The 8,740-nt window shown below is 35.5% G+C and overlaps 1 non-coding gene across 1 annotated transcript; it reads left to right on the top strand.

Moving 5' to 3' along the window:
- Nucleotides 1-3,265: 3,265 nt before the first annotated feature.
- Nucleotides 3,266-3,428, top strand: LOC114628142. The gene has a single exon (XR_003712452.1). It is a non-coding gene; the product is annotated as a U1 spliceosomal RNA (small nuclear RNA).
- The last annotated feature ends 5,312 nt before the right edge of the window (nucleotides 3,429-8,740 follow it).

Genomic DNA, 8,740 nt, shown 5'->3' with positions numbered 1-8,740 from the left:
AGTGTTAGAGAACTCACCTAATCCTCTATAGGGGAGTAAAAACAGACCTTAAACTCAAGCCATGCACAAAAATCAATTCAAAATGGATTAAAGACTTAAATGTAAGGCCAGAAGCCAGAAGCTACAAAAGGAAAGTAAGGGAAAGTGTTTTGACAGTAGTTTGGGCAATAATTGTTTGACTATCACACTTAAACCACAAGCGACCAGAGTGAAAATAGAGATGGGTGTGTGCATCAAGCTAAAAAGATTCTACATGGTGAAGAAGGAATCAACCAAGTGTAGCTACTCTTCAGCATGGGAGAAAATTCTTACAAGCTGTATATCTGATATGAATCAACATGCAAAATTGGTAAGGAACTCGTGCAACACAGTAGAAAAATTGAACAATGGATTTAAATAAACATTTCTCCAAAAAGGCTTTCAAAATCAACCGTTTCCAACCCAGTTATCACCACAACTAGCTATCAGCTCAACACTCACTAACATGAGGTATCAGTAAAGCTATTTCCAAAGAGACAAGACAGAACAAGTATTAGCTAAGGTTACAGACTCAAAAATCTTGATCCGCTATTGGTGGGAATAAAGATTTTACAAACTTTCTGCTGTGTTCTTCTTTAGTGTCTCCATTCACTCTGTGAAGCACATGCTTCAAATCTTTACATTATCTTTAAACTCTCTCAGCTCCTCTATCAGTAAGTAAATAGTTTTCACTCCATAGCTAAAGAAAAAATATATTGCCAAGGGAAACAACTCTTGGGTGTTTGAATTCCTGCCTATTCTGTTTCTCTTTCTTTCTATCACAGAGAAAAGCATCAGAATCCTAATACTAATGTCTCCCTAGGGGCTCTGACACTATCCACAATGTTTATCCATTCTCTATTTCTCCTGTTAACTTGATTTTCTTCTGTTATACACTTCATCCAAGGGAAATTCAAATGTGCAGAGAGATCAACTATCTCAAAATTAAATGATCCATTGTGTCATGGGAATTTCCATGGTCTCAATTACAATCACTGGGTTATTGTCTTCTTGAATTTCAGGAGACAGTTTTAAGATAATTTATCCACAAATACATCACTTCTCACTTGTAGGGAAATGAACCAATAGTTTCTCCTACAAAGGTGCTCCTCTTCTCTGTTTCCTATCCCTATGAAAAGCAGTAAAATCTGACTTGTAAATCTCTTCAGTGCTCCTCATCTGAGCAAGAAGCTGCAAAAATCTTATAATGCTTCTGTTTCCCAACACAGGAAAAAAAATGCAGGATATCTTCTAGCTGAAACCTTGTCACTTCTCTCAGTCTTTGTTGCTCCCTACCCATCTAAATGCTATTGTCTTCCTGTGTGATCACTTCAACAGCCTCCTGAATGATCGCTCCCCTGTCTGCCTTCACTTCACTTTCATACTCAGCCTGAGTGACCTTTCAAAAGCATACATCCAATTATGTCAGCCTCTTGTTTGAAATCTCTCACAGTTGATCATAGGTCCCTGAATATTGTCAAAAGCAATTGAAGGGGTGAAAAGAACTGAAAATTTGCACAGACAAATGATTTTCCAATTGCAATGCTGTGGGTTGTTTTTAATAAATATTTAAGAAGATAAAACTTGAAGTTATTTCATCTGTCTCCAAATAAGAATAATAATATTAAACATTTGCATAGAACTTTTACTAACAAAGCATGATGCTTTTATTATTTTCACTCACTCATGACTTTCAAATTTCAATTCTTAAAATAAGAATTGTTTTCCCATTTCATTAATAAGAAAGTAGAGAAGAAACATAAGGATAAGTGACTAACCAACTCCAGTTATCCACTATGTTATATGATGTGTGTTCAAACTCAATCAAAACTAAGTCACTCCATATAATTAAATTAATAAGTGAATTTGAAATCAGAAGAATCTTATAAAGACTGTAAATAAAAAAAGAATCACAGAAGATAAATGATAGATAGATAGATAGATAGATAGATAGATAGATAGATAGATAGATGAAAAACAGATGATAGATGATCAACAGGTAGGTAGGTAGGTAGGTAGGTAGGTAGATGCATATATGTATACATATATCAGTATATAGCTACATATAGTTTTATACATTTCAGTAGAGACTTAAAGAGAAATTTTATTTTATATAGTCAAAAGCTAGATATAATACTAAATTTCCTGTATGTAAATCAAGCCAGATAATATAGAGATTTAACTAGCTACGGTGATATCTTATTTATTTCAATAAGAGTTGGCTTTCAAAAAAAACCATTCCCATTATGAGGTAATGTAATTGCCACTAAACAGAAAGTGAAACATTTGTTGAACTGAAGCAGTGAAGGGGAGCTGAAGGGGAACTGAAAAGATAAAGAGGCAGAGTCAGCATTGTCATCAGAACACATGGGCACTCAACCACAATTCCACATGGGAAACTCAGCCAAGAACAAAAAGAATGCCTACTGCCAGCACAAACTGACATGGGGAGTCATGGGAGCCAGTGTGAAATAAAAGACAGAGAACAGAGCCAATTCAGGTCAACCAGGTCTAATGAAAGCCTAGATAAACTAGGTGATAGATGCCAACCAAGTGGAAATGCCTGTCTAGATAACAGCTAATGAAAGAGTCCACCAAAATTAAGGGGAACAAAAGCTTCTTTCAGAGGCCAAGCATGCCAGAGATTGCAATGCAAAATGTCTTCTATGAAAGAACCTTCTCCAAGTCTAAGAAATCCAAATGAAATTTTCACAATATCACAATACTTAGAGACAAAAGCAATTCAGAAACTCAATTTGGTTTAAAAGGAAATCACTTTATACCACAATGGTTCCTGAATTTAATGAAAATTTTGAAAAAGAATAGCTGGTATAGGAACTACTGCTCTTTTGCCAATAATTAAATAAAACATACAAATGCAGACAAAAATACTAATAAAAGTCAAAGTCAAAAAAGTGCCCGGGAGAAAGAACAGCACTAGGACTGTATGACCATCCAGAACCTGACTTCTATGGCACAAAGATACTATTAACGTCAATTTTGAGAACAAGTTATGCCTAAATAATAAGTAAAATCAGAGATTAAAAACAGTTATTTGCGAAGTCTTCTTTATTTAACAGTTTTGGCATAGAGTTTTTCTCATTTTATAAAATATTGCCAAGAAAAGTCTAGAAAGCACATTAGCATAGATAGCTACAGTAATCCACTAATTCCTTTACAGCAAATGTACAAGAAAAATAATAAAGAAAAACTAATTTCCTAAGCAAGATTTCAAAAACCATAGCAGAGACTCTCCTGCCAGGCCAGATGCCATCATCAGGAAGGTAGTTTTCCCAGGGCAAGGCTTGTCAACTGTTCTCTTAATGTGCTGACTCCTGAAATTTCCCCAAATGTGGGAAATGCCACTCCATAACTGTGACAGTAAGGAACTGAGTTCACACTTTCCCCTGGGGAAAGAAATCATAAGGAACATCAGGAAAACTTTTTTTTTCTACCCTAAAATTTAGATTCCTGTCTGAAATTCCTTCTGTATTCTAGCCTAATATTTACGTTCCTGCTTGAAATTGCTTCTTTGTTCTAGTCTAAAATTTAGATTCCTACCTAAGATTACTTCTTTGCTCTAGCCTAATATCAGATTCCTGCCTGAAGCCTACTTCCTTGTCCTTGGCCAATGACATATTCCTGCCAAGAAGCCCATTTCCTTCCTTGGCCCATGTCAGATTCTTGCCAAGCTGACTCAAAGCCGCTCCACCTCTTCTGATTTTTACTTCATTAACAAGACTGAGCCTGTCTTAGATCATTCTGACAAGAATCCCTTCCTTGCCCATCATGGAATATGCAGTATCCAAAGCAATGCACTTCTGTCTTAGGTTGGTAAGGCTCTGTGCAGAATGCCTGAGACTAACACTTTTAGATCTGTTTGGCTTGCTTTTGGTAACCAAATTGCCATCTGACCACCAAGTCCAGCTAACTTAAGTTCAGGTACTTAAACTGACCTCAGGAATAAACTATTTAATTCAGAATTCTCCAGGCAGTCTAATTTTAAATGTGGGTTCATGATCAAAATAATATCCATTGTTTCCATTTCTAATCATTTACTTTTTAACATTTCTCCAGGCAGACCACACTAGCCTAAACTTCTAAGTTCACTACAGTATACAATGAGAAAATAAACATGGACCAAAAAGTAGTTTGGGTAAAAGTTTGAGGAAAAAAATAACTGTGAGAAAATATTTAGGGAGGGATCACAAACAGGATCATAAGCTCGATACAATCTATCATAAAATCAAGTTTTCAAAGGTCCCCTGACATTGACCTAGCAACTCAATTTCTAGAGATTCATTTAATACATATCCCAAATAAACATGTTTGTTGATATTTGAGGCAACATAACTTATAGTGACAAAAGATAAAAGCAGATCATGCATCAATAAAGAGGAATAGATTTTGATCCATTCGTACAATGGAATTAGTACACAATCATTAAAATGACTGAGCTAGAGCCGTGTTGTTACCTCATGATTAAACTGAATTTAAAATCAATGTGATTGTTCCTTTCATGAGTAATTTTTAGATCATACCTTCCTGTTGATACATAAGGATATCTTCATCTGCATAAATTCATGCATTAAGTGTTTTATATAGAAAGAAAAATTCAAAGTGCTAAACTCCAGGTGTAGATCAGAATATAAACAGAAGAATATAGTTTTAATTTTCATTGTTCATCTGCCTCACCCCATAAATATTCTGACCATGAACATTATACAATATTTTCCAAAGTTTCTATGGGACATACTTATCATCACAAGTGAGACTTCTTGCGACCTCCTTCAATTTTGTTTTCTTTTATTTCTTGGTAAAACTGCTTTTAAGATGGGGGTGGGGGTGGGGATATCCTTGTAGAGACAGGGGGAGGAGTTATGGGATATGGAACAGTCAGAGGGTGGACCAAGAAGGGGATAAAATCTGGACTGTAAAAAATGATTAAAGAGTTTAAAAAAAAAACTGTTAAGTATAGAAGAAAATATCAGGTTAGCCATGGATGGATGTCCTTCATCATCCCAAATATAAACTACTGTTTATAATTAACCCTTTCTATATTCACAGCCATGACCCATGTAATCTTATATTTTTCTTCCCTCTAGAGTAAGCAGGTTCAACGAGGCACTAGTGTTTAATTAAGTACAAATTTAAAAAGCTGGATCAGGCCCCACTAGACATATAAATGCAATATACTTAGTACCATAAAGTTGGCTGATAACATACATCCATAAGGTAAAAAGACCTCTTAGAGCAAACTATAAAGTTAGTCAGAATCCAATTTATGGCAAAAACTCCTGTATACTCTCATTGGTGAGCAATAATGCATTTCAGTTTCATCCTGACACAAAAATTCTCTCAGGTTCCTTTATGTTCTTTTATATAAGTACTATAAAACATTAATAGAAGTGCTCTCCTAGGTCTCTATTCAAATGTGGCTTGATTTGTAGATTTCATTAACAAATATCAAGAAAATTTTCTTTCGCTGACATTACAAAGTGGAACAAAGCTGCTAATGTTGCATTGTGAAAACTTGCATAATGTTGTATAAAAGCTACTTTGTCTGGGGACCTTGTCAAAATTAGAAGTAATCTTGTCTCAGGAATAGGAAGGCTTTGATTATTTTTAATGAGCAAATGTTGGCTGTTTCTACACAACAGGAAATAGAAAGTGTTTTCACCTCTTCCCCTGGGACAATGCTTTCAAAATTTCAATTGTAATACATCTCAGATTGCATTTCAGCCCCCAGTTGATAAGAGAAAATTCTGAGCTCTCTAGAACCTTCCAGCCCCAAAGTTTGAGCTGGAATGATCTCCTGGTCTTAACAATGGAGAGCAGAGGGGCCGGGGGAGGGGATTTTCTACAACTTGACTTCTCATAAGGAAGAAACATTCTGATCACTTTATTGCACATGCCGTATCAGAACCAGTAGCAATGGTAGTAAACAGATAAAGCTCATGTGCTCAATAATGCTTGTTCAGGAACAAATCTTCTCCTTTCTAATAGAAATATTAAACAACAAAAATGCTGACCTGGCCAGAAACCATTTCTCACAGAACTTTGTAAGCACTGTTATATGCTTTTCGATATGATAACTGCTGAGTCTTGATGAAAGGAAACATCAGTAACTGTGTGGTTGTGAGATTTGCTCACGAACCACTGACATACGTTCCAATGACACAGTTCCCTGACTGGTGAGTTTAGGCAAGTCCAGGGTCAATGAAATGCAATTTGAGTAAGTATCTCTCCAAAAAGCACTAACTGGAGCCCCTGTGGAATACCTTACCATAGTCTGACAGAAATTCAGATCCTCACGTGTCACATTGACTTCCTTTTGTTTATTTGTTTGTTTGTTTTTTATTGGATATTTTATTTATTTACATTTTAGATAAGACCCCTTTCCCCATTCCCCCTGCTAGAAACACTCTATCCCGTCTCCCCTCCTCCTTTTTGCTTTTATACCATTTTAATTTCATGCAAGTATTAATGTCAGTTCTAGGTTGAGGAACTAGCAATACAATAAATGCAAATAGTCAAGGAATAGGCAAGACAATAAACATAAATAGTCAAAGAACAAGCAAGGCCATAAACAAAGTTCCACGAACACTCCCATGATCACTGTTTCTAAGGGATTATCAAGATGACCAAAATATCTGAGCCTACTTCCCTGTCCTAGCCCAAAGTCATTTTCATGTCTGAAGTTTATTCAGACTCCAGAAAACAGCAACTACTTAAAGAAGAACTGTTATCACACTACATGATAAATGGCTAGCAGACCTTTATTCTGAAGCCCTAAGAAATGATAGTGATTAAGAAAAAATAGATAAGTACACCACACAAAATCTTGTACTTTGATAATATATCATATCTGATTAATAGACATATCACGCATCAGTAAGCTATCCAAAACTATGTCTAGAAACCACAATGTCTACCCCCAAGGTATATTATCATGTTCTGAAAGTGCCCTGTAGCCTCAACTCTCATATAATATGAATTTTGTATGCTTTGTGTATGTATTCACAAACATTATTTCTCATTAAATCCCAAATGGTCATGTAATGTGAAATAGGAGTCTCAGAATGAATAATCCATTACAATTGTCTAATACGTTCAAAGCTAGAATCTCACAATAGATTATACTTCTGAATCCTGTGACTTTGTATAGTACCTTACTTGTATTCAATTTACAGAGATATTAGAAATAGTATGGTTCATATGAGCTGCCTATATATGAATATATATGGGTGTGTGGGTGTGCATATGTGTGTATGTACACACACATATGTATGCATGCATATGTACATAAACACATAAGATTGATCTGTAAATACTATATACATGTGTGCATACGTTTACAGATACATACATATATTTTAAACTTAAAAATTTTAAACTAATGTTTAAAGATCAATGTGACAATTTCAGTGCCAGGCATGGCAGCATCCACTTGTAATCCAGCACTTATGAAACTAAGGCAGAAGGATTACATGAGTTCAAGGCCAGCCAGGGCTATACAGTAAGACCTTTATAAATGCAGAAGATCATTCTAGATACTGATAGTTGCCAAGAAGCTTGATTATAATATTGTAGCAAGAAACTTGCAGAGTGGTTGTTTTAGAAAGGAGAATCAGAGAAGGCTTCTCTAGAAAAGTGCCAATTACACTGATGCCTGGTTGAGGGAAAGGAAGCATTCCTGTTTATATCTTGGTAGAAGGTAAGTTCTAGCAGAGGGTTGCAAAGGACAAAGGTTTTTATTTTCTGAACTTATATGTATAACAAAACCATAGTGTATCTGGGGCCAAGGGAAATAAAAGGATGAATCTGGATTATGTAAGGCCTAAATATGTAACTTTTAAAACTACAGCTGTACATCTTAAACACTCAGCACTCTGGTATGAGCCAATTGGGGTAAGAGTTGGTTCCACAGAGGCAGAAAAGAACACTGTCTCCTTCAAGCCTGTGAGTCTTCAACATTGTCTCACATCAGGAATGGAGACCAGGAAAAAATGTCAGGGGCCAGGACTGGAGTGAAGGCCACTTGTATCTATATCTCTTTGCTCCAAATCAAGGTGGGAGTGTGGTAAGGGGACATAATTAGCTATATGGTGAAGAAAAAAAGGAATTACTGAGAATAGTAGCATTCCTCACAACAGGCCTCTTACATATTGTTTGAAAATGGCCTTTTGTATACAATTAGAAGTCACTGTTATTCAACACAAAGAAAGAATAGTCTGGCTGTTAGAATGATTATTTTCCCCAAAGTGAAATCTCAACTATCAGGCACAAGATCACAGTTGGAGTCTAGAGTAGAGCTTAGGCAAAATTATGTCTGTCTGACTAATTTGTAATAAAGAAAATTAAAAGTGGTCAGATTTGGATGAAAGGCATTTTGTTTTCTGCTTTTTCAACACAGGGATAAGAACTTGTCGACTGATGAAATACTGGGAATCAAAATAACATCTTAATCTCTTTTCTCATTTTTGACTAGCTGGTAAAATGTATTGAGATTTAGTGGCTTGAAAGAAGTTATGCTTGTGATTAGGATAAAAGAAAAAAGTCCATAGTTATATTAAGAACATTAAGTCTAAAATGCCCATTAGACCTTCCAATCAAGTTATTAAGGAATAAACTGATGTGTGAATCTAGAACCAAAGAGAATATCTTAGTTTGGATACAAAATTTGAGAACATCATTGAAAAGATAGAATATAAATTTCAGA

This window comes from Grammomys surdaster, unplaced genomic scaffold (assembly GCF_004785775.1).
Source record: "Grammomys surdaster isolate TR1022 unplaced genomic scaffold, NIH_TR_1.0 264, whole genome shotgun sequence".
NCBI classification, from domain to species: Eukaryota; Metazoa; Chordata; class Mammalia; order Rodentia; family Muridae; genus Grammomys; species Grammomys surdaster.
This window is presented reverse-complemented; position numbering and strand designations above follow the sequence as displayed.